Source organism: Cetorhinus maximus, chromosome 12 (assembly GCF_964194155.1).
Source record: "Cetorhinus maximus chromosome 12, sCetMax3.hap1.1, whole genome shotgun sequence".
Classification (NCBI taxonomy): Eukaryota; Metazoa; Chordata; class Chondrichthyes; order Lamniformes; family Cetorhinidae; genus Cetorhinus; species Cetorhinus maximus.
In genome coordinates, this window is record NC_135890.1 from 41,147,925 (window position 1) to 41,175,708 (window position 27,784).

Here is a 27,784-nt window from a genome sequence, read left to right on the forward strand (position 1 = left end):
GAATACTTGTTGAACAATTCAGTCCTGCATTGAATATCATAAAAAATATCACCTAAAATTAAAAGAAAAATTTCATTTCACTAGAAAGTGGCTGTTTACCCATTCTAAGTGCAGGAATGAGCCATTCTGTTGTTGAAACTCAATTGCCAACACCCCCACTGTACATTTAAAGTGATGAGTAGTGTGGTACTGGGAAACTAACCTCACTAACAGAATGGCATGTTGTGTTCTCATCATCCAGCTTTGGAAACAGTACACAGATGGTGGTGAGCTAAACATTGTTTTGGAGCTTCATAAAATACCATTTCAATCCAGGGTTTTTATTTTAAAGTGAGATAGTTGTCGAACTTTAGCCTGAATCTTGTCCCTCTAAAGATTGTAAGTGCAATGTAGTGAAGAATGACCTGACAATTATCCATGATATTAGAGTACAGTCATAACCATATCTTGGAAATTGTTCCAATGGATGCTAATGCAGTCCCCGTAGTTTATAGCGGGAGCATTCGTAAGTGTAAGGAATATTGCTAAGGTCTTTGGCCCAGCAGAGAGAATTGTAATGTGCGTAAGCAACTTTGGCTTGAAAACCACTAGTCAGTTCAGAGCACCGGAACTGCTACTGCTGCTTTTATGAATGTCTCAGGAAGTAACATTTAATAAGGAGATAAAAAGAAGGAAATATATTTGCTGAGTGTAGTTGATCTGAAAGTCTCGAGTTGCGAAATAATATGCACAAAGCTTTGCTTTACCAATATTCATTCAAACAAATGCTGGATGGCCATGGGCAGAAGGTGACCCGGAATAGCTGCTTGAGGTGTCTGAAAAAGCCAGCTTGCTTAATATGGTTTAAGTAGCGCCTTTGTAGTAGGCACCCGTGGTATTGACATATAGTTAGTCACATTTGCATGATATAGGTAGCTGTTTGATATAAACTGGGATGGTCTAAGTGGTGGCGATTGTATACAAACACTAAACCCAGCTGGGTGGAATTTTCCCCCCCATCTACTTTAACAGAGGTGTTACTCTCTTTTAAACATGGTAATTTCGCTGCTGAAGCAGCATAGACCGGAATGCTAGGTGTATGCAGTAACTGTTCATATATAAGCATCTAGGTTGCACATTTTTCCTGCAAGTCCTCACTCCAAATGCAGCCTGCCACTTTTAGGGGTTTCTGTTACCTCCCATGCCCCTGTCACCTTCCACCAAAAAGGAAAGAAAGCAAAAAAAAGCAGAGAGTGCAGCAAAAGATGAATTAGGAAGTGAGTGAAGACAGAAGTACAAAGAAGAATCAGAGAGAAATGCATCAACACAAGGACGACAGAGAAGAGAAAACGCATAATCTCTCAATTATCATTTGCAATGCCATAGGATATAGACTGTTATCAAAAATAATCCCCTACTTGTGATTGCTCCTATCTTCAGGCTGTCCACGTTGAACAAGATGTTAGAAACTTAACGATTCTCTCAGTACAAAGTCAAATGTTAATAAGAATCTGATTAGCAGAAATTCTTCACGCTAATATTTGGATGAAAGAGACACACTGAAAGAGACATGTTCTTTCTTGTTTTTTTGTCATTCTTTTATGCACAAAAAACACCCAAAATAATATATTGACTTAAAAAGTAACATTTAACAGTGTGGGTTGTTTGGCACAAGACTATTTAAGGAATGAGACACATCACTATAGACCATCAGACACTGAAACAATAACTGGGGTCAGTGAATTTGGCCTCTTATACTGCTGGTGTCCATTAATAGTATACAAAATAAAAATGTCATCAGCAAAACATTGGCACTCACTGTATGAAGGTCAAGTTTAAACCTACAGCAACTGCCATTTTCAGTGTGTCTTTACTCGTGAAGCTGGCCATATATCACTAAAGAAATATGATAAGGTTAGATGTCTGGTCACCAAGTGAGTTTCTGCTTTCTAAATTGGTTGGGCAAGCAATAAGTGATGTTCTAAGGTCACAAGCATGTCCTATTTTATACCCACTATAACATATTAACTGTGCACTGTCATGCATCTTTTCCTGCAAATGTAGCTTTAGGACAAAGTTTAAGCATTAAGAATCAAAAAGATATAATCTGTTTTTTTAAAAATATACCTTTGTTAGGTGGCCAACAAAATGCTTGATGGGCAGAATGGCCTTCATCTGACAATGTTCTTTTGCATACCTTTACATTTCACTTCAATTTGCAGTTTAGGAACAAAGTACAAGATTGCACGGTTTGCTGATCTATCACAATATGTTGATAATTTGTTTTGTTTGGTAAATGTATAAGACTTTAAACATAGTTATTATTTTTATAAAATTCTCTCATTTTATTCAAGTCGAATTTTAGTGGAAATCCAATTCTTAAAACAAAAGCAGTGCTTATTAGGCTCTATCACACTAATAATTTGGTATTAATCAAATATCAAATTAAAGTAAGGAAAAAAACAGGTAATGTATCTGTATAAGATTACTTGATATTTCAATTTATCCAAAATACGTATGGTTTCTAATATATACTGAGCACTAGTGTGTCAAACTCAAATAGGTGGTGAAGTAATTGCGGCATTCAGGTCCTTTTTATATTTCAGTTAGCTGAAATAATGTTTTTGTATCTAGTCTAATTATTATTGCAATCAGTTACTTATTTGCTATTTGACAGTACACGTTAAGATGTTGTTTGGTTTTAGAATCGATATAATTGACCTGAAGTAACATTGCTAGAAAGAGGATATTGAAAACCACATTCTTGTCATCAGTAACAATGACTATTGTGGAATGGACTGCAGATAATTCTTACAGATGATGACTTGACAACCTTCCATTTGGAGACTTCAAAATGTCCAAAGACCAAACCAGTGAATGCATCTGCAGTCAACATATATTGTTACCTATTTCTTGGTTCTGTGAAATGCATTACGTTTATTATAATTTGCTCTTCTGTGAGACTGACACCTAGCATCTTCTCTTAATAGATAATTTCAAAGAGAAGAAAGTACAACTTTGAGATAAGCCGTATCTAATTTTAATGTCAGTCTCTTGTCTTGGATCTGACAGACACATGGAAAATTCTATGTCAATGTTACCTGGCAGTTACAGGTCTGTACTGCCAACCTGAATGGCATTCCTCTTTTGGTCCCTTTGTCATTCATTATTTATTATTCCTTGATCTTCCTCCTGAGTTTTGGCCTTTCATTTTTCTCAGCATGACCACCTTGTCTCGATGTTCTCCTTACCCTCTGGGTAACATATTGGGGTTTGCTTTTCTTTATTGTCACACCCACCCAGTTATAACAATGGATTTATGGAAAATGAACGCTTCATTTTTAAAAAACAAAATGGAGAATGGACAATCTGCGTTGAAACAAGATGGACTTGAGGTCAGGAACCTCCCTTCATGTCTGCCAACATACATGAAACTGCACAAGGCTGAAAGCCAGTCTGCTTGTCTGGTCAGCACATTAAAATGTAAACAACCCTTTTGGGACATTCCATTGACAGGATATTAAAAATGCAACAGATCTTTACTGTGCATTTAATAGCTGCTATTAGTCCAATTACCTACAGAAACTAGTGCACAAGGGCACTACAGACTTCCTAGTTGCAGAATGGGTGTCAAGAAAACCCATTCTATCACAAGGGGATCCAAATGGCTGAAACTGTGTGTCACTGGTTAAGTCATCAGGGACCATTTTTGTGGACAATAGGAAAACAGATACAATGGTCACCAGACAGAAACCAGCTTATGATAAGGAACATAAGGCACACATTTTAAGAGCAGCCTCATGTCAGTGAGCCTGGGAGATGAACAGAATCAGAGAGAAGAGATCCCACTAAGCAAAGGAAGAACTCTGAGATAAAAACAAAAAACTACTGCGGATGCTGGAAATCCAAAACAAAAACAGAATTACCTGGAAAAACTCAGCAGGTCTGGCAGCATCGGCGGAGAAGAAAAGAGTTGACGTTTCGAGTCCTCATGACCCTTCAGCAGAACAGTTCTGCAAACTTTTATGCAAACTGGAAAGTTTCTTAAGCAATCTATTGAAGGAAGTAATATTCCCAGTAAAAACAAAAGTTGTTATAGAAAGCAGGCACCTCTAATCTGAAGATGAATGACAAGACCAATTGCCCATTGACAACCTGATAAATCTACACTGCATCGTAGAAGCTTACTAATGTGTGGTGATCAGATTGGTCACAGGATGCCAGGCGTGGTCTAACCAGGGCTTTGTATCATTGAAGCATGACTTCTACCTTCTTGTAATCTAGTCCCCTAGATAAGGCCAGGACGCAATTTTCCTTTTTGATTACTTTTCTCTACCTGTTAATGATATTTTAATGATCTATGTACCTGGACTCCCAGGTCTCTATAGATCCCCACTGTTTCTAGCTTTTCACATTTAGAAAGTATCCTGTTCTATTCAGATTTGTTTCTAACGAAATGCATTGCCATTATATGGAATATAAAACCACATATCCAAATTTGATAATGAGATAAAGAAAGGTGAGATTGTGAGCAATGTAGCAAAGCATAAAATTACAAAGAAATATATAAATCATTAATAATGAATATTTAATGCCCTGACACAGACCCTTGAAAGACACCATTAGTCACATCCTGCCAATTAGGGTATCTATCCATTATCTCTACTCTGTTTCCTGCCATTCAGCTAATTTCCTAACCAGGTCAATAAATTGCCTTCAGTTTCATTGGTTTCAACTTTAGCTCAGAGTCTCTCATGAGGGACTTTATCCAATGTCACATAAATAACACCCATAAACATTCCCTATTGTTTCCATAAACATGTCCACTACTTTAGTCACCTCTTCAAAATAAAACAATCAGGTTCATTAGGCATGATCTACCCTTTGCCTGCCCATTGGAAAACAAAACCGTGGTCTCAGCACTAAATTCATTTTGTAAAATAATTCTGCATTTGAGATAGCATTGGGGACGAGATATACAACATAAGACTGAAGTTAATTCTCATGTAAAAATGATAATGAGTTATTATCTGAAAAGGAAAGTGTAGATATAATTAAACTATTCAGGCTATATTTAAAAATCATCAACAGATTCCTGTTTCCAGAAGAGGCTTTACCATAGCGTAGATGTCTACTAAGTCCTGAACATTTACCTGACAGGAAAATTTTCACCCTTAAACCTGCAATAGGTTTATAATAAACTGATTTTGTATCTTGTGATATAGATTAGTGCTGCCTTGAGAATGTTCACATCTTCAAATGAAACATGGTGCCACTAGTTCCTCAGGGTAGTGTCCTAGGCCTAACCTCCAGCTGCTTCATCAATTATTTTCCCTCCATCATAGGGTCAGAAGTGGGGATGTTCACTGATGATTGCACAAAGTTCAGCACCATTTGCAACACCTCAGATACTGAAGCAGTTTGTGTCCATATGCAGCGAGACCTGGACAACATTCAGGCCTGTTCTGATAAGTAACAAGTAACATTTGTGCCACACAAGTGCCAGGCAATGACCATCTCCAACCAGAGAGAATCCAACCATCCCCCCCATGACATTTGATGGCAATACCATTGCTGAATCCCCCACTATCAAAATCCTGGGGGTTACCATTGACCAGGAACTGAATGGTACTAGCAATGGCTACAAGAGCCGGTCAGAAATTGGGAATTCTGTAGAAAGCAACTTGCATCCTGACTCCCCAGAGCCTGTTGGCTAAATCCAAAGCACAAGTCTGGAGTGTGATGGAATACTCTTCACTTTCCTGGACGATTGCAGCTCCAACAGCACTCAAGAGGTTCGACATCACCCAGGACAAAGCAGCCTGCTTGATTGGTGAATGACCACATTCACCACCTTCAACATCCACTCCCTCCACAACCGATGCACAGTGGCAGCAGTGTGTACCATCAACATGATGCACTGCAGCAACTCACCAAGGCTCCTTCGACAGCACCTTCCAAACCTGCAACCTCTACCACTGAGAAGGGCAAGGGCAGCAGACCACCACGAGAACACCACCACTTGCAAGTTCCCCTTCAAGCCACACGCCATCCTGACTTGGAAATATATCACTGCTCCTTCACTGTCACTGGGTCCAAATCCTGGAACTCCCTCCCTAACAGCACTAGGTGTACACACACGACATGGACTGCAGCGGTTTAAGACGGTTGCTCACCATCAGCTTCTCAAGGGTAATTAGGGATGGGCAATAAAAATGCTGGCCTAGCCAGTGACACCCACGTCCTGTGGAAAAATAAAAGACTAACCGAATCAATCTAACTCAATCCTACACTCGAGTAAAGAGTTCCGGTTTGTAATGATACAGTGTAGACATCATCTGTGCATACGTTAGCGATGAAATAAACTTGATTAAAATGCTATCTTCTGTGCACTATTCTACCCAATTTATATATTTGAAAGCTAAAAATGAGAAATCAGACTTTGGCAGTGGCCATTTCACAATGTAACATCTACAGTTTTCTTTATGAAACTTCAGTTTCCAACTCTTGAGTATTTCCATTTTTCATTGTACAAAACTTTTGGGATGTATTTGCGAACTTTCAGGTTTTTTCTAGTTTTAGATTGTGTAGCTGAATGAAAATGCGAGTGGTTGAGGGATTCTGATAATCCACGCTGATGTATGCATACACGAGCTGCCAAAAATATAGGCATGCATTTCCTTTTCTTCCTCCCCCCTTCAAAATTGCACAGCAAGGAATTGAATTCCCACTCCAGAGATACAATTCATTCTTTGTCACTGGACCAGCAGGGATTTGACATATCCTTAGACTATGATGAGCTCCATTGTTCTCCGGTAGCATGCACATTTGCTCGTTGAGAAGGTCAGTTTCTAGTAACTCTGAGCCAATGTTCAATACAAAATTATTTTTCACAGCCACAACTTGGTTCAAAGCAAACAGGAAGCAAGTGACATGAGGCAATAAGTATGAGGAATGTTGCCTTTCAAAGGAAATCCTGAAAGGATTTCACAAGCTGTTGTCAGTTCTGCTGCTGATAAGATGTTCAAACCATCCAAATAATTTATTAAGAGTGCTGTCGTGACATTGCAGTTGCGAATCCGTCCGAATGGACACTAAGAACGAGCAAACTGAAGGACACTGACTCATGGCATCTACAGTACAAGACCCTGACAAAAGCAAAACAAATCCAAAACTGCATGCAACCAGCCTGCTAAGTACAGCCATATAATTTTAAAAAAAATGTCCTTGGATGATTTCAACGAAATATCAGATGGCATTATAAACTCTCTTGTTATTGTTTGTGATGACACTTAAACCTGTTGATTAGATAACTGATTCGTAATAGTTCCCAGGCATCTACGATGCTCTGTAGCAAGTTGCACCTATTTGTTCTACAGTATCTTCACTGTGCTGGTGCTCTCGTGTGTTGCTGTAGAAGTATGTTGCATACTATGCTGTGTGCCTTGGAAGTGAGCGGACATTTGTCAGAGCAGAGAGTCAGCTCCGGGAAGAAGCTTCCAGCATCCTGTCAACAGCTTAGTTAATTAAACAGAGTCAAAACAGGCCTCACTGCATACAAACTAATATGTAGGTCCTGGAGGAAATCTGTATACCAAATTGCACAAAGGTTTAAAATCTCAAGGTAGTTACTTTTGAAAATGATATATTGGGCATTTTGTGGAAGGACATTTTTTTGCTCAATTTACAGAGATTAATAAATATAGAGAAGGGTTAAAAAGATTTAAATTTATAAAGCACCTTTAAAATTTATAATGGCATAGCCTTCATCACATCCTGAGAAACATTTCAAGCAGTTCACATGGATTACTTGAACTGTTTTTATAAAGACAAAATTGGCAACCTTAAACCTGGACAGCAAGTATCACATATCACAAGAGATGAATGATCAATAGGTCCTTCTGGTGGTGTTGAGAATTATATTAAATCATTGAGGGATAAGTTTATACAACTGTGATTCCTGCAGTTTTCTGCAGGGTCAGCTTTGTGCGACAGTGTATAGCCTGAAAATAATTTTGTGCTGTTTCTGAACTGCAAGGAGTTTGGAAAGAATGATTAATAATGTGTCAGTGTCTAACCCTATCTCTAACTTATAAACCTAGTTATTTAAAAACATCTAGCAGTTTGTTTTCTTGGCTATTTAAAGGGGCAGTTAAATCTGCAAGACAGTGCAGTCACAGTCTGGAAGAGATTTTGCACAAACTGCTTTTCCAACTTTTTAACTTTGGCTCCTCTGAAGAGTTCTACTAATTGCCCATTTCAGGACTTGCTGGTGGGCTAGCTGCATTGCCATGATTTGCTGCATCATTTATTAAAAACCAGCATGTGAATCATCTTAACCTGCTCTGCACACCTCCTGGTGGCTACAAATAGAGCAGCATTAGCAGACACCAGGCAGCATAAAACTTGAGTCTTCTTCAGTTACAAATAGTGGAGTTTGAGGGGAATGCTAGCTAATATTTCAGAAATTACACTTACAATTGATACACAGTTTGTTTGTATTCGTAATATTTAGAATATTTTAGATTTGGAAGAAGTAGCTAGAAACATATTTATATGCAAAAAACAGTTCCTAAAAATCCCTGATAGAGGCAATAATTGATTTTAATTAATCCTGTGGTCGGAAGTGAAACTCGATGGGAGTAGTTTGGAGCATGGTAGCTTTAGTGGAGAGGGCAGAGATTGCAGCAGGTTTGCTTGAGGTGCCGGGTGTCAGCACTTCCTGCTCATCCTGGCTCCCATCCTTCCCAATTTCAGATGCAAATATCTGAAGGAAGTTTGAGGTGAATCTGTGAGTTCCTAATCATCTCTGGTAGTTGTGGATAAGACAGTCAAGGCTTAGCTAATTCACTGATCAATCTCCTCTCTTCCTCAGTAGGCTACAGGATATGAACTTTAGGAAAGTTAAACCTGTGCAAACTCACTTCAATATAACTTGTTCCTTGATACATTTTGTGGAAAATCCTGAAATCTGACAACTCTACCAACTTCCTCCTTCCATAACTTCCAACCTCTCCCAAAAGCAACTACCCATAACCTGCTCTGCTCTATATCCTGCTTGCCAATAGCACCCAATCTCACTAACCTGCATTGTCTCCCTGTTCTCCAACTTCTTGAATTTAAAATCTTCGTTCTTCCTCCTCTTCATGTCGCTTTGCAGCCTCAGCCTTCCATACTTCTCCTGTGACATCCTTCAATCTTGTGTCTCTAATCTTGGGTACATCTGCTTTGGCGCCACCCCTTGATTGGCCCTGTTGCTTTGCACTGCCTCTCCAAACCCTTTCTACCTCTAAACTGCTTTCTCCATCCTTAAAATCCAACTTAAAACTCATCTATTCGTCCAAACCTTCAGTTAGCTTAAAGGCACTCTATAAAAATAAACCATTGTTATGATTTATGTCTAAAGCTCTTCTAATGAGCATAAATGATTCACAATTGTCATTCATGAATGATATGTGCAATTGCAGAATATAAATCATATCCAACAGTGGCATTTACCTGTGTGCAAACTTGCCCAAATGTTTGTTATCCACAAAAAGCAGGACAAAGCAGGCCTAGAGGTAATGTCACTGCACTGGTAACCAGAGGCCCAAGCTAATGCTCTGGGGACATGGGTTCAAATCCCATTGCGGCAGCTGGTGGAATTTGAATTCAATTAATAAATTTGTAATTAAAGGCTAATCTAATGGTTGCCATGAATCCATTGTTGTAAAACCCATCTGGTTCACTAATGTCCTTTAGGGAAGGAAATCTGCTATCATTGCCTGGTCTGGATGATCTGTGACTTCAGACCCACATTAAGATGCTCTCTTAAATACTCTCTGAAATGGCCTAGCACGCCACTCAGTTCTATCAAACTACCACAGAAAAGTTGATAAGGAATTGAAGCAGATAGATCACCCAGCATTGACCTAGGTACCAGAAATGACAATGGCACACCCAGCCCTGTCGACCCTGCAAAGTTCCCCTTACTAACATCTATGGGCTTGTGCCAATATTGGGAGAGCTGTCCCACAGACTAGTCAAGCAACATGGACATAGTCACTGAATCATACCATGCAGACTGTCATGAAAATATATTAATTCTCATAATGTTATTGTCATTTATTGTAAAAGTAGGTTAATAATGGGGTTTGGATAGTTTCTGTATGTGTATATATGTATGTATGTGTGTGTGGGATTTAATTGAATTGGAGACAACTGGTCTGCAGACTTTGACTCATCAAAAGAAGCTAGGTTTGAAATGCTAAGTACGTAAACTTGGCTGAAGTTTTAGAATATGAGGTGAGGAGAATTTCCATTTTTAGATAAATCAGGGTAGTTTGAATTTCAAAGAGATGGTAGGATGTCACACCTAGCCAGAGAAGCTAGGCCAGGCAGTGTGTTTATTTTTCCCAAAGATTACTGATAATATTAACACCATGAAAAGGCTTAGGCGATGAGAAGGGTAAAGTTCCAAAGACATATGGGAACAATGGAATTTGCATTAAAAGGGAGAAACATGTATAAAGGATTGAGGCTATGTATCAGAGAGGGGAAGGCATTGTAAGATCTAGGAGAAGTGTGAAAGCCTCCAGTAGTTGTGCATCAAGCTGGCTGTCTACAGAAACTGAAGCTGTGAAAAGCCATTTTCAATTCTACTGTCCAGGGTATTGTGTTGACTTACCTGGATCTGTTTAAATCTATTTGTTTTTATTGTTGCCTTAACGGGGGTGTAACTGGAAGCCAGATTAATTAAGGGTTTTAGGAGTTATTACGGTAGTAATTTGTAGACCTATGTATGCTTGAAATCTTTTCTTTTATTAATAAATGTTCAATTCAGTTTTGTAAAAAATCTCTTGAGTTTTGGTGGACTTCTTGCTACTGAATTCTGGGTACACATCTCGAAATGAAATACAAATTGCAAAATTGTTGTGACCGCATGATCAAGTTTCCCTCGTGGATTTGCTCAGCCTGAAACACATCATCTGCCATGTTACAACAAGGCTGCCACCTCATTTTTAGTTATACCTAAGTGATTCCACAACGAGCAGATCAGATCTAAGCTCTGCAGTCCTGCCACATCCAGTTGTGAATGGTGGTGGACAATTAAAAAACTAGCTAGAGTTGGAGGTTCCACAAATCTCCCCATCCTCAATGATGGAGAAGGTCAGCACATCAGTGCAAAAGACTAGTCTGAAGCGCTTGCAAGCAACTTAATCCAGCAGTGTCAGACGGATAATCCACCTGGGCCGCCTCCTGAGGTCTCCACCATCACAGATGCTAGTCTTTAGCCAATTTGATTTACTCTGTGATTTCAAGAAATAGCTGAAGTGTCCTAGGTCCAACTATCTTCATCTGCTTCATCAATGACCTCCCTCCATCATAAGGCCAGATGTTTGCTGGTGATACTGCAAAGACCATGGGCCCTGACAAGATTCTGGCAATAGTACTGAAGATGTGCCCCAGAACTTACTTTGCCCCTAGCCAAGATGTTCCAGTACAGCTACAACACTGGTTTCTACCTGGCAATGTAGAAAATTGCCCAGGTATGTCCTATCCACAAAAAGCAGGACAAATCCAACTCGGCCAATTACCACCGCATCAGTCGACTCTCGGCCATCAGTAAAATGATGTTTTAGAAACAGTTCTATCAAATGGCACTTGCTCAGCAATAACCTGCTCACTGATGTGCAGTTTGGGTTCTGTCGGGGCCACTCAGCTCCTGACCTCATTGCAGCCTTGGTCCAGACATGACAACAGAGCAGAACTCCATAGATAGGGTGGGAGCGACTGCCATTGACATGAAGGCAGCATTTGACCAAGTGTGGTATCAAGGAGCCCTAGCAAAACTGGAGTCAATGGGAATCAGGGAAAACTCTCCACTGTTTGGAGTCATACCTTACACAAAGGAAGATGGTTGTTGTTGTTGGAGGTCAATCATCTCAGTTCTGGGACATCGCTGCAGGAGTTCCTCAGGGTAGTGTCCTAGGTCCAACCATCTTCAGCTGCTTTATCAATGACCTCCCTTCCATCATAAGGCCAGATGTTTGCTAGTGATTACAGCACAACTCACAGCTCCTCAGATATTGAAGCAGTCCGTATCCATGTGCAGCAAGACCTGGACAACATGCAGGCTTGGGCTGATCAGTGGTAAGTATTTGTGCCAGGCAATGACCATCTCCAACAAGAGAGAACCTAACCATCTCTCATTGACATTCAGTGGCATTACCATCTCTGAATCACCCTCTGTCAACTTCCTGGAGGTTACCATTGACCAGAAACTGAACTGGACCAGCCATATAAATACTGTGGCTACAAGAGCAGATCAGAGGCTGGGAATTCTGCAGCAAGTAGCTCACTTCCTGACTCCCCAGTGCCTATCTACCATCTACAAGGCACAAGTCAGGAGTATGATGAAATATTCTCCATTTGTTTGGATGAGTGCAGCTCCAACAACACTTGAGAAGCTTGACAACATCCAGGACAAAGCAGCCCGCTTGATTGACACCTCATCCACCTCTGATGCACAGTGGCAGCAGTGTCTACAATCTGTAAGATGCATTGCAGCAACTCACCAAGGTTCCTCTAACAGCACCTTCCTAATTGCGACCTCTACCACCTCAAAGGACAAATGCATGGGAACACCACAACCTGCAAGTTCCCTTCCAAGCCACACATCATCCTGACTTGGAGCTACATATTCATTCCTTCACTGCCAATGGGTCAAAACCCTGGAACTCTCGCCCTAACAACACTGTGGCTGTACCTATACCACATGGACTGCAATGGTTCAAGGAGACAGCACACCACCAACTTCCTGGGGACAATTGGGGACTGGCATTAAATGCTGGCTTAGACAGTGACACCCATACCTGGTGTGAGAATGAAAAAAAGATGTAACCCAGTCACTTAGCACCGACTCAGCTTCCTCCAATCATCAGCAAAGTGATATGAAAGGAGTCATCAACTGATGCTCAGTTTGGGTTCAGTCAGCGCCGTCAAGCTTCATACCTTATCACAGTTCTGATCCAGAGAGGGATTCAACAGCTGACTGTACTATTTTTAGGATGCGCCATAGCAACTCAGTAAGTTTACCTCGACAATACCTCCCAACCCGACCAGCAAGATCAGCAGGGTGTCGTTCTTGGCTCAGCAATAGCATTCTTGTCTCTAAGTTGGAATGCGTGGGTTCCAGCCACACTGCAGAGGCCTGAGCACATCATCTTGGCTGATATTTCTGTGCACCATTGAGGCAATGCTATGCTGTCAGAGGTGCTGTCCTTTGGTAGTGAAAGCAAGTTGACATTTTCCCTTTCAGGTGGCCACAAAAGATTCCATGGAACTATTTAAAGGAGAATAGTGAATTCTGCTGGCATCCTGGTCAATATTTATCAAAACCAAAAAAGATTATTTGGTCACTTATTTCATTGCTGTTTGTGGGCCTTTGTTTGAATTGGCTGCTACTTTTCTCTATATTGCATCAGTAACTACACTAAAAGATACTTAATTTGTTGTGAATTGCTTTGTGACACCCTGAATTTATGAAAGGTACCATCTAACTATCTTTGTTCTTTGCATAAAATGTGCTGCGTTGATACAGGCGATTCAGTGCAACTGGTTGACGCTGATGTTTATGTCCTCCCACCCTAGCACATCTAACCCTATGAGCATAATCTTCTATTTTTTTTTTAATCATGTGTTTATCCTGCATCCCCTTAAATCCATTTATGCTACTTATCTCAACCATTCCTTGTGGTTGTGAGTTCCATATTCTAACCACACTCAGGATAAAGATGTTTCTCCTGAATTCCTTGTTGAGTTCCATATTGGATGATTTATTCTTTGAAGATCAGGGGAAGACTGTCCTCTCCATTTTGACTTGGATTTACACTGCTGTTCCTTCATAGCTGAGTCAAAATCCTGGAATTTCCTACCTAACACTGCCATAAAAGCACCATCAACAAAAAGACTGCAGAAGACTCAAGGGGAAGCCATACAACTCAAGGCAACCAAGGGATAGGCAATAAAATACTGCCAATCTATGGTCTCTCACATCCTGAAAATATTTAAACAAAAACATAATGGCCCAGATTTTGCACTTGTAATGATGGTGAACCAATTGCCGTCATTACAACTGTGAACTTGAAACTACTTCAGGTGTCTGCACATGAGCAGTTTAACGTGGAAACACAGAAGTTGCTGTTAGTGATTCTGTGCTGCACAGGATGCGCATTACAGACCTTGCAAATGGAAACTCTTTGAAATCGCTAGAATTGACATGAACTCCACTTTTATGCTATTAGCCTTGACATAAAAGTCCTTCAAGAGAATGTTGAATGAGGTATATCTGTTTTTTTAATGGCATACTAAGTTCATAATTACTTATGAGAAACCTCTTTGGCCCTGAAACACTCAGTTTATATTTGTGGAAGTTCAGATTTTTTGATTATGTTAACAGAAAGTCCAGATTTTAAAAATATTTTATGATATTTTAACTCATACCTTCGTCCTCATGTATATGTCCCAATCTTTATTTTGCTGTCTGCAAAATGATTTAAAAGTGAAGGATAATTGGTGCTTTTTACTTCCTTGTTTGCGAGAATACTTCAATGTGCTTGGCTGTTTAGCCTGCTTGATGACATCACTGTTCTGGATGCCGGAGATCCCCAATAGCTGATGTCAGAATGAAATTAACATTATAATAGGTGAAATTCACTCCACAGAGATCACTAGATCCAAGTGAGCAGCTGTCCTTGAGGTCAGTTCAGAGCAAGCTGACCAGAAAACCTGGGCCAAGATGTGCTGATTTTGACTAAACTAACCATTTATTCGCACCAGGCACCTTGGCATGTCCTGTGCATCACTGAAATGGAAGGATCTGTTGCACAATATATTTCCATCCAGTTTCATGTAACACATTAGTGGTTGTATCATTTTCTTTTGGCAATTCTGCATTAAAATAATTATTTCTCCTTGTTTGAACTTGACAATGTATTGACATGCTGAACCATAAGCATATAAAATTTGTAATAACTGCAAATTATTGGGAGTGCTCACTCATAAAAAGCATCTCAATGATTGTTAGACTAAAAACCATTAATACTTAACATTAATCTCTCCCAAGAGTATTGTTTGAAAGATTATATTGTTCAACGTGCCATTAAACCCTTCAGCTAATGTTTACTCTTCCAATTCATCATCCTTTCTTGACTATGCCATAATCCACTATTAAATTCATCATAAATATGTCATCATTCCAACTGTTTTTACAGGTGGAAATCTTTACATGTTATCCACAAAGCAAAAATCAGCACTTGAATAAATATGTTCTTATTCAGCAATCTGTTCTGTCATGTCACAATGCTATTTTTCTGGCATTTTTTGGTTTATCCTTTTTGTGCTGGTAATAAATATAATAAATTGGTAGAAGATGTATAGGAGCCTTAGCTGACTCATCCTCTTCTTAAAGCCTCATTCCTAAGTACTTAATTTGTGGAAAACGATGCTCAACTAATAGTCTCATGTCATTTCCTCTGAAAGAGTCAGTTTGAGCTGAACTTGCTGAAGGTTTATGACTCCTTTTCCTTGAAGGGAACCATAACATCACAGAATGATGCATCACAGAAGGAGATCATTCGTCCCATCATTCCTGTGCCAGAATTTTGAAAGAGCTATCCAATTAGTTTGACTCTCCTGCTTTTCCCCATATTCCTGTAAATGTTTCCCTTCACGTATCTATACGGTTCCCTTTCGCAAGTTACCACCAACCCTTCTGCCACTGGAAACAGTTTCTCCTCTGTTCTATGGAGAACAACCCCAGCTTCTCCAGTCTCTCCACATAACTGAAGTCCTTCAGTTGGTTGCACCCTCACACCTGAGACAAAAGGATATGGGTTCAATTTGAGAATAGCAGAACAACCTTAACTGACACTCCAGTGCAGTACTGAGGGAGGCCTGCACTAATGTATTTTTGCACTTTTAGATAAGACATTAAGCTGAGCTAATGGCCACGCTTTCAGATGAATGTAAAAGATTGAAGAACAGCGTGGGAGTCATCCCTGGTGTCCTTGCCAATATTTACCTCTCAATCACTGGCACAAAATCAGGTTATTTGGCCACCACCACATTGCTGTTTGTGGGAGCTTGCTGTGCACATATTATCTGTCACATTTTCTACATTAGAATAGCAACTACACTTGAAAGGTATTTTGGGTAATGTCATCTGAAAGCACAGCGTTAGCTTTCACATGTACATTGACGACACTCAGCTCTACTTTGCCATCGCCTCTTGCAACTCCACTTTTGTTAAATCATCAGACTGCTTATCCAGCAGAAGAAATTTCATCCAATTATCTAATGGGAAGACAGAAGCCATTGTTAGTACCGCAAATTTTGTTCCCTAGCTATTGACTCCATCCCCCCTCCCTGTCAACACCCTGAGACTAAACCAGTCTGTTCGCAATCTTGATGCCGTATTTGACATCGAGATGAGCTTACAACCACATCACACCATCACACAGACCATCTACTTTCACCTCCGTAACATGGCTGACTTCATCCTTGCCTCAGCCCAACTGCTCTGAAAGCCTCATTCACGCCTTTGTTACCTTTAGGCTTGACTATTCTAATGCACTCCTGGCTGGTCTCCACATTCTACCCTCCATAAATTTGACGTCATCCAAAATCCTGCTGCCTGTGTCTTAATATGCAACAGGCCCCATTTCCCTATCACCCTTGTGTTCACTGACCTATATTGGCTCCTAGCCAAGCAGGATCTTGGTTTTAAAATTCTCATCCTTGGTTTCAAATCCCTCCATGGCCTCGCCCGTCCCTATTTATGCAATCTCCTCCAGCCCCTAAACTCGCAGATTTCTGTGCTCATCTAATCCTGGATTCTTGAACACCTCTAATTTTAATAGCTCCACCACTGATAGTCATGCCTTTGGTTGCTTAGGGCCCTGGAACACCCTCCCTAGACCTTTCCGTCTCCCTACCTTGCTTTCCTCCTTTAAGATACCCCTTAAAACCTAGCTCTTTGACCAAGCCTTTGGTCATCTGAACTGATATTTTGTCCTGTGGCTCAGTATCATGTTTCGTTTTATAATGCTGCTGTGAAATGCCTTGGATGTTTTATTACATTAAAGATGCTACATAAATACAAGTTGTTGCTGTTATTATGTTTCATTAGGAATAAGCACTTTGGGATATCCTGAGCTTGTGAAAGGTGCTATACAAATGCAAATTTGTCGTCGTCTTTAGAATGCATGGCTAAGTAGATTACCTTCAATTTGATTGGTTGAAGAGACGCGTTATTGATTACATTGTTCACATAGGTGCCAGATCTCCAGTAGAGGGCACCGTGCTGAACTGGATCCCGAATTACCTGAAGTTGCTGCGTAAAAAGTCAGTAGGAGGCTGTAAGTGTAATAAAGGGCAAGCATCATTCATTTGCTGTTGACTGCTGAACTCCAGGCCATTCTTATAACTGCCCCCCAGTATCCAGTGCATTTAGCCCCCAATCCCTATCATTCTGGAGCTTCAATCCTGGGTTCTCTCTCCTGGCATCCACACTAGCCGATACTTTGCATGGTTCCTTTTAGTTGGGCATCGTTCCTCTGCCTTCATTGTTCTCTCCGCAAAACAAAACACTACTGTTATATTTGTCCTCTGCAATTATGTGTGGAAATATCCTTCAAATGGACATCAGGAAAATCAAAGCTATCATTTCAGTTCAGCATAAACTTCCCTGGGACTGGCTCCTCAGGCTGACCTAATACGCAAACCCCTAGGATCCTATCTGACCCAGAGTTAAGCTACAAACTCTATCCTTCCCCATCACTGTTGACTTCCCTGCTGTTTCACCACCTCCAGACTAGACTTTTCCACTGTCCTCTAGATAACAGTTACAAATTTCTACTCTGCAGGAAAAGTTCTCCTTACAATCTCTCCCTCCACTTCCTGTTGTGGCCTTGTATCTTAGGCTTTGCCACCCAATAGGCAATCAGCCTGTCAATCATGCCCCCCCCCACCCCCCAACACAAACAAACACACACACACACACCATGGCCTCAGCAAATATGTCTTTTACTGATGTCTTCACATGCATTTTTCCATTTATCTGCTAGATAGAACAGATCTGGATTCTGCTAGGATAAGTCAATGAATGCTGCATATCCCAGCGAGGCACTGGTCTAATGCAGCTTGTGGAGGAGAGGGTAAATTGGAGAGCAACTCCTTGATTTCCTCTTTCTTATTATTTGTTCACGGGATGGGGGCATTGCTAGCTAGGTCAGCATATATTGCCCATCCCTAACTGCCCTTGAAAGATTTCTGTGTTTAACTGCTCATGTGCAGGCACTGGAAGTTGCTGCCTGATCTATTCCATAATACTTGCAAGTGCTGTTAACCTCACCACTATTATTAATGTGAGCCTTTCATAATGTATCCTGTACCTACACTGTATCCTGTAATGTTATAATAACCCATACTTTAGGTGCTAGGCAGAATTAATTAGGTAACAATATTAAACATGAGTTTAATCATATTGCTCTTTGCTGACGTGGAGTTGGAGGTCGTGAGAGTATTAATTAAGCTGTTGTATGATGGAGTGTTTATACTTTGAACATTCACTTCAAATTAATTTTTCAAGGAAAAATAGTCTCAGTTAATTAGAATGTGAGGTGGTGACCTTATCTCTTAAACTATTCTAAGATGTTGACATTAGGTGTTGTATGATCTCTCTCATTGTGCAAATCTAAGGAGAAAACTTGAAGGTCAACATATTTTAATGGTATGTATGATGAAACTGTGAGGGGCGATTGACAATATCATAACAGACACATTTTAATGCATGCCTGACCCTGAACTGAACAAACTAGAATAGAAAAACTGTGGCTAGGTCTGGGTCAGGGAGAAAACACAGAAGTAAAATGTTAATTATTGTTAAATAGTCAACAGAAGGAAAAGTAAGTTACACCAAATAAGATGGTAGAATCAGAGGGAGAAATTTCAAGGGGGAGTGTGATTTGGGGAAGGAAGGTGATGGTGGAATGGGACTCGGGAAATTATAACTCAGGAGCCTCATTGCATCCTGTCAAGTGATTGCCCACCTGCAACAGGCAGAATGCAACAGCTCTTAAGCAGACAGAAGTGGAGGTACAGGGAGCAGGAGGCCACTGGCTGACATCAAAGGAAATTTCACCAAAAAGAGGGTAAATTGGGAGGCATGGGGGGAGATTTTGGGAAGTTTTTGTGGGAGGACAGAAAGGGGCCTGGGCAGGGTGGGCCTAAACAGGGCACGAGGAGCACTTCTCCTTCATGTGACCTCACAGGGGAGGTTGAAGAAATAGCTTGGTCGCTTCAGAACCTGGATCTTCCTCTCATTGTCTTAACCTGCCGGGAAAGCTGCTTACACCAGAGTTAATGGAAGGGTCAAGGTAGAACATCAGGCTTGCCACCCAGACAGGATTAAAATTGCCCCCTAAGACATTAAAGAAGATTAAAGTCTTTTTGCATGTTGGATGGAAGAGGAGAAGAGCTAGAAGAATGGGTTCTGATGGGTTCAATTAGCTTTTAGAATTTTTTTTTTGATATTCTCTTGGCAGAGTCTGAGAGTATATTACCTTTCGGTACTTCAGGCTGGAACATGCTGCAGACGTCCCAAAATGGGAGAAGAAGAACTAGGTCAATAATTATTTTTTTGTCCATCACCAAAACAGCACAATAAGATGTTTGTAATGTTGAAGAAAAGCTCCTCGCACTGATAATTATAATATATTGACTCCAACTCATCAAATTTCAAAAAGTAGTCAGCTGAGATAAGTTTAGAGTTAATATACAGAATGTATCATACTCCTGGAGTGACCTTGGGCATAATTTCTTAACAACACACAACCACTGAAGATGCATTGTTGAAAAGGGAATCTATCTGCAAAAGTCTTTTTTCATTCATGGGTTGTGGGCTTCGCTGGCTAGGTCAGCATTTACTGCCCATCTCTAATTGCCTTTAAGAAGGTGGTGGGGAGCTGCTGCCTTGAACCGCTGCAGTCCATGTGGTGCAGTTACACCCACAGTGCTGTTAGGGAGGGAGCTCCAGGATTTTGACGCAGTGACAGTGAAGGAATGGTGATATAGTTTTAAGTCAGAATGGTGTGTTGGAAGGGAACTCGCAGTTGGTGGTGTTTAATGAATCTACTGTCCTTGTCCTTCTAGGTGGTAGAGGTTGCTGGTTTGGAAGGTGCTGTAGAAGGAGCCTTGGCAAGTTGTTGCAGTACGCCTTGTAGATGATACACACTGATGCTACCATGGAGCAAGTGAATGTTTATGGTGGTCATTGGGGTGCTAGTAAAGCGGGTTGCTTTGTTCTGGATGGTGTCATGCTTCTTGAGTGATGGTTGGAGCTGCACTGATCCAGGAAATTGGAGAGTATTCTATCACACTCCTGACTTGTGCCTTGTACTTGGTGGAAAGGCTTTGGGAAGTCAGAAGGTGTGTTTCTCGCCACAAAATTCCCAGCCTCTGATCTACTCTGTAGACTCAATATTTATATGGGTAGTCTAGTTCAGTTTCTGGTCAATGGTAACTCCCAGTGTGTTGATGGTGGGGGATTCAGCAATAGTAATGCAGTGGAATATGAAAGTGAGATGTTTAGATTCTCTTTTGTTGGAGATGGTCATTGTCTGGCATTTGCATAGTGTGAATGTTGCTTACCACTTATCAGTCCAAGCCTGAATATTGTCCAGGTCTTGTTGCATGCAGACATGAATTGCTTCAGTATCTGAGGAGTTGCAAGTGGCACTGAACATTGTGCAATCATCAGCGAACAGCCTCTACCTCTGATCTTGTAATGGAAGGAACATCATTGTTGAAGCAGCTGAAGTTGGTTGGGCCTAGGAGACACTATCCTGAGGAACTCCTTCAGTGAGATCCAAGGGCTGAGATGATTAGCTGCCAACTACCACCATCATTTTCCTTTGTGCTGGGTATGATTCCAACCAGTGAAAAGTTTCCCCCCTGAAATGGGATGCCATTTAAAAATTCCTAATTATCCATGTCAATCTAAACATCTTGCAGTGGCACAGGCGCACACCACATTGACTCCTTAATACACTGTGCCATGGTGTTAGGTACAGATTGTATTTGTGATTTCCTCACTCATAAAGTTCCTGAACTTGGCTATGTTGCGATTAGTGGAGGTCAGTTATAGGCCTGGATATCTACCTTGCCCTTTCTCTGTGCCTGCAAGAAATCCAAAGAAAGAGAGATGAGTCTTAAAAAGGACATGAGAACTGGTAAATTGTGCATCATTCTATAATCATGGTCAACTAAATAAGCCAACAAGACTTTTTAGATTTATTTTCCACTGTTAATGGTTTTTCTTCCACTGTGGCATAAATGATCTAATCATTTTGACAGCATCATCAATAGCCAAATAGACTGGTTTTGTTTTGTAATCCATAAACCAAACCCATTAGTTTGATGAGAAGTTGATTATATTTTGAATACTTCTTGGATGATCATTTTTGGGAGTGGGACAAAGAAGCAACATAAGTGCTGCTCCATCCTCTGGTGTCACATTTAGAGTTTATTTACTGTTGGAGCTATACAGTTTTGCTGATACCAATGTGATTTTCTTTTTATGCAGGGTAGCATGTGGTCTGCCAAAGCCTGGCAGTGATGTGGCTGAATTCAACAGTAATGCAAAATTACTCTTCTCTTTCCAGGTCACTGAAAATATAACATCTAATATATAAACTTGTCAGTTTCCATTTCATAAAACCATAAGACGTTTCTGAATGAGGAAGTCCAATTGGACCATCTAAATCCATCCAGAAAGATTCCCAAGGCCCCCTTTGGCAGTATTCAATTGTTTGTTAAACATTTCCAGGGTTTTCCTTCCACAACTCTATTTGAGAATTGATCCCATATGTTCACTTTTTTGTCAGAAGAATTCCCTGATATTTATTCCATCTGTCGCTTTTCCTCGCTTGAACCTGTGCTCCCTTGTCCTACCCTTGATTTGATTTTGAGTGATAGTCTGCATTAAACCTTTTTATCTCATTAACTAACATATATCATTGTAAGATCACTTCTCAGCTGCCCCCATTTCATGCTTAAAAAGCCCATATTTCTCCAGCAGTCCCTCATAGCTCAGATCTTTGACACCTGGAATCAGCTTCTAGTGCTTGTGCCTTTATAACCAGAACTGAATATAGCGCTCAAGTACAGTCTGACCAGAGGTCTGTCTGTACAGTTTGATCTAGACTGCCCCTGTGTGTAATTTACTGTTTGATGTGGCTATTTTAAAAAAAAATATTGTAGAGAAAGGAAAATCTCTGTTGTCAATGTGTTCCTTGTTACAGACAGGAGGGGGTAGGGGTTAAGTTAAACAGCACTAATTTCTCCTCTCACCACCCATCCATAAACAGAAAGATGTTTTGATTTGTTTCCCTCTTTATAAGCAGTGACGTATTTCCCACCCCTCAGTTTTGGTGCAATCCAATTTTCTATTAATAATCCCACAGTAAACTCAAGGCAGGATGAACTCAAAGGGTTAGTTTATTTGCGCACACAAAATGCAAAAGGCGAGTCACAATCTTGCCTCCATGCTCAAACAGATAGAGAAAAGGAAGATTTACAGTGCAGAGACCACAGAGAAAAGAAATGTTGTTTCACGTGTGTTCCAGAGTCCAGAATCAAAGTCCAATGAGGCATTCCTTCACCGAGGTGGGTGAGCTGAAAACCGATGCTGGATAATTCACTTTTCTGGTGGTGTTGACTTCACACATTGAGATAGGCATGCAGAGCTGAATCAATCTTACAGGTGATGGTACAGAATTTCCAGCAGAAGCAGTGTAGATGAGACCAGGTGTTCAACCTGGGCAGAACTCCTTTCTTGTGATGGTGCCAGTCAGGTGGTAAACAGCAGACTGAGATTTTCAGTTCAACAAAGCAATATTACTGGATCCACATACCAGAGGCCCAGGTCACAAGATTCCAACCTTTCCACACTGTCTTTGACAAGGGATGTGTATCCCTCACCTGGGTCCCCGAGATTGTTGAATGCCTCTATCATTAAGAATTGAAAGGCAAGTTGAGGGGTCCTTTGTCTTAGCAGACGAGCAGACTCCTGTTGGCCAGCCGGGGTTATGAAATGCAGATGGCCTTTATACAGCTCTCTTTGAATTGAACCTGTGCAGCCCTCTGGGGGTCATTAGTGGCTCCCCAAAGATAATGATGAGTGAGTTTCCCCTCTAATGCCAGGGTAGCTTCTTTTGCTTGGGGGTCACGGACAGACATAGATTCAGCCCTTTTAAAGGTCTTTGACCAGTGTTACATTTTTTGGAAATAACAGTGAGCATATTTCTATATTTTATTAAAAAAATATACAGGTTGAGGTCTTAGTCCCTTACATCCTAATTCTCTCTCATCATCTATTTCTTTCTTGTTCTTTTGTCAATTCCTATCTGATGGGAAGTGGTGTGTGGTATAGATTCACCAACATTACAGGATGCTTTTAACGTGGGGCTTTGGGAATATGTGGCCTCAGCGGCTCCTTTTCCATTCCCTCCTCACCATTTATGCTTTTGGCAATTTCTCATTCCCATTATGACTCCTACCCTTTCACATTCCAACTATGTCCTCCTGTTCCTACTCTTTCCCATTACTCACTGTACCTCTTCCCTTTTGATTTCATGTTTAGCCCTGTAGCTATGCTCCCGCCTTGTTCTATTGTCACTCTCTCATCTTAGTTATTGATATTTCTCTGTACTCCCACAAGACAGTGGTGAAAGGTCATAGACCCTCTCAACCCCACCCTGTTTCTCTGAGGTTTATTTAAAATTCAACTTGTTAATGTTCAAAAAAAATCAAAGTACATTGAAGAAAGATGAAATTAAACAGAAGTTACAATAGGTATGGAATTAGAAAAATCTAATTTTTCTTAATCCTGTGCTCATTAAATACATTTTTTTCTTTCAAAAACAACTCTGTAAATTTTTCCTTACTAAAACTTTTGAAATGTGACTCTTGTTCTACAAAATTATTAGACAAAAACCTTCTGAACAGAAATGCTGGAAGCTAAAGAAGAGTAATCAACAGTTAATTAATCATAACTGATTTATCCAAAGAAATTGGGTGTACTGCATATCATAAAACTTCACAATCTAATTTGAACACAAAGTGTTTCACCCAAGCTTTTGGAAAACTTTAAGCCCTTGAAGGAAACTTTAATGAATTAAGATGCATTAAAAGATATACAAGAAACTTGAGGATGCATTTAACCATATTGACCCAGATTTTGTAGTCAGCAGTGAGGAAATAGCGCTCACTGTTTACTAGGCTGACAGTTACCCACTAAGTTTTTGTGGGCTTTTGAGTAGAGACCTGCTCTGATCCAGCATCTGACCTAGCACATCGCCCTCTACACTTCACCTATGATATCTGTGGTAGGGCAAGCATCAACGAGGCTTTTCATCCAATCAGATTGAAGAACCCTTACTGAGGCAGTGTGTGAAGCAGGAAGTATAAATTTGATTTAATTATGTACAGAAAGCAAAATAAAGATTGGCATAGAATAATGGGATTGAAAGAGACAATTAGAAGAGACAGGAAAAGTTTGTAAAAAAGAAATTTGATTTTTAAAAAATTATTCAATACCTGTTACCTTTTAGTGGAATAAAATTCCACACCTGTAAAGTTAAATTTTCAGGGCCAGAGAGAATATATGGCATTAAGAATCACTTAACATGGCGTTAAAAATTCATTTACTCCTAAATGCACCAGGCCTAAATTTTTCTGATGTGTTTGGTGGGTAGCTACTAGGTACATACTCCAACTTCCCACAGCTTGATGTATACTGTAGTAAGCTTGGTGTACTGGACAGGTTTCTTAGGTGAAACGCTTAACTTTATTTACTGAGAATCTACATGCTTGAACCAGGTCCACCACTAGAAAGCTCCGCCCCTAAGGTCACTCACACTTAGGGCTGATTCGTCAGTACAATCACGTGACTCCTAAAACAGTAGGAACGGTTTTACTTACAATCACTACATTGCTCCCCCTTTTATTTTTTTACATTTCTTATTTACAAGAATATCTTAATCCATAACAAATACATGTATGCACAGGTCATGCGACTATAGATTAAGTCTGTGAGGTGGTTTTCTAATTCATTTAGAATGACATAGCTCTATGGCTTGAGATTCTCCCAATATGATCAGGAACTGCAGCATCAGGGACATCCTTAGACAATGGCAGTTCAGAATCGTTTAATTCAACAGATATGTCTGTTCTAGGTTGATCTGTTACCTCGGGGATTATGACATCAATTTCAGATGGAATAACCGGTTGTTGAAGTGTCTCTCCTTAGATGATCCGCATGTTTTCGAACAATCCGGTTTTCCACTTCCGCTTGGTATGACACAGGTCCAGTTTCAGAGGCAATTATACCAGGAACCCAGCTGGATCCAATTCCAAAATTTCTCTCAAACTGTCTCTCCCGCAGTAAATTTTCAAACTTTGCTATGAATATCATGATTCACTTGCTGACTACTCTGGTTCTTCTCTACCTTCCCCTCTAATTTCAAAACACCGGACTCAACCTTGTACGAAAGTGGCATTTCATCAGTAATTCAGATGGTGTTGAACCCGTATTTGCATGAGGAGTTGTGCGATAGCTGAGAAGAAATCGTGAAATTCAAATTTCTAACGTTCCTTTGGATAACTTCTTCATTCCTATTTTGAAGGTTTGCACTGCTCTTTCTGCTAACCCATTTGGATGAGGGATGATATGGTAGTATTTTAATATGTTTAATTCCATTCAAACTCATGAATCTCTGAAATTCGGTACTAGTGAAGGCAGTACCATTATCCAAAACAATGACTTCTGGTAGGCCATGTAAACAAAAACATTGGTGCAGCTTTCTAGTAGTTGCACACCATGTTGGTGATCTAACTTCATACACATCCATCCTCTTAGAATGTGCGTCAATGATCAATAAAACCATGGTACCTAAAAATGAACCTATATTGTCTATATGTAGTCTAATCCAGGGTCGACCAGGTCACTCCCATGAATGCAGTGGAGCTGAAACACAAAACTTCTGTTGTTGCTGACACTGGAGACAGTGTTTAAACAGTTTTTCTATATCACTGTCTATACCTGGCCACCAGACGTAGCTTCGCACAAGCATCTTCATCTTCGAAATGCCTGGATATACACTGTGACGCTCTGTCAAGAGTGGTTCTCTTCCTTTCAAAGGGACGACGGCTCTTGATCCCTGCAACAAGATTCCACCTTGACAATTCAGTTTTACGGGCAGAGAATGGTTTCATCTCTTCAGAGACTGGTGCATTCGACCATCCTTGCAATGCCTGGTCTCGGACTTTTGATAAAATTGGATCCTGTTTTGTCCAATTCTTTATTTGCTTCGCACAGACTGGCGAGGAGTCCAGGAAATTCAGTACAAGTTCTTGTGGCACTGAAGCATGTACAATGCTATCTGGCAATGGAAGACGACTGAGGGCGTCTTATATGCAGTATAATATGGATAAATGTGAAGTTATCCGCTTTGGTAGCAAATACAGGAAGGCAGGTTATTTTCTGAATGGCTATAAATTGAGAGAGGGGAATGTGCAACGAGACCTGAAGGTAAGCGTGCAGGTGCAGCAGGTGGTAAAGAAGGCAAATCGTATGTTGGCCTTCATAGCCAGAGGATTAGTACAGGAACAAGGATGTATTGCTGCAATTATACAGGGCCTTGGTGAGACCACACCTGGAATATTGTGTGCAGTTTTGGTCTCCTTATCTGAGGAAGGACGTACTTTCTATAGAGGGAGTGTAGCGAAGGTTTACCCGACTGATTCCTGGGATGGCGGGACTGACATATGAGGAGAGATTAAGTTGGTTAGGATTATATTTGCTGGAGTTCAGAAGAATGAGGAGGGATCTCATAGAAACCTATAAAATTCTAACAGGACTAGACAGGGTAGATGCAGGAAGGATGTCCCTGATGGTGAGGGAGTCCAGAACCAGGGGTCACAGTCTGAGGATACGGGTAGACCATTTAGGACTGGGATGAGGAGAAATTTCTTCACCCAGAGAGTGGTGAGCCTGTGGAATTCGCTACCACAGAAAGTAGTTGAGGCCAAAACATTGTATGTTTTCAAGAAGGAGTTGGATATAGTGCTTGGGGAAAAAAGGGATCAAAGGATATGGGGAGAAAGCGGGAGCAGGCTATTGAGTTGGATGATCAGCCATGATCATAATGAATGGTGGAGCAGGCTGAAAGGCCTACTCCTCTTATTTCCTATGTATGTTTCTATGTACGTCTGCATTCGCAGTATGGTACACCTGATCAGTGCATAAAGGTGTACTCATATGCTGACAAAATCAAGGCCCATCGTTGAATTCTGGCAGATGTTATCGGCGGAATTACTCTATCTATACTAAATAAACCCATCAGTGGCTTATGATTTGACACCATGGTGAAATGTCGACCATGCAGATATTGGTGAAATTTCTTTACTCCAAATATTACGGATAAACGTTCTTTTTCAAGTTGTGAGTAACCCTTCTCTGCTGCAGAGGGGTTTCTGGAGACATATCCTATTCACCTTTCGGAACCATCTTCCGCCTTGTTTGACAATACTGCTCCCACTCCGTGGGGAGATACATGACAAGTTAATATTAATTCATTTTATGGGTCATAATGTACTAGCAGACATAATCAGTGTAATAGCTTAACTTTTACGAAGGCTTCTTGTTGCTCCTTCCATGACCATCAATGGTTCTTTTTCAGTAATAAGTGTAAAGGGACTAACA

At 40.5% G+C, this 27,784-nt stretch overlaps 1 protein-coding gene across 1 annotated transcript in view; it reads left to right on the forward strand.

Annotated features, from left to right (window-relative positions):
- anks1b (ankyrin repeat and sterile alpha motif domain containing 1B) overlaps window positions 1–27,784 on the forward strand; it is an 809,329-nt gene that overhangs the window by 408,143 nt on the left and 373,402 nt on the right. The window lies entirely within an intron of this gene.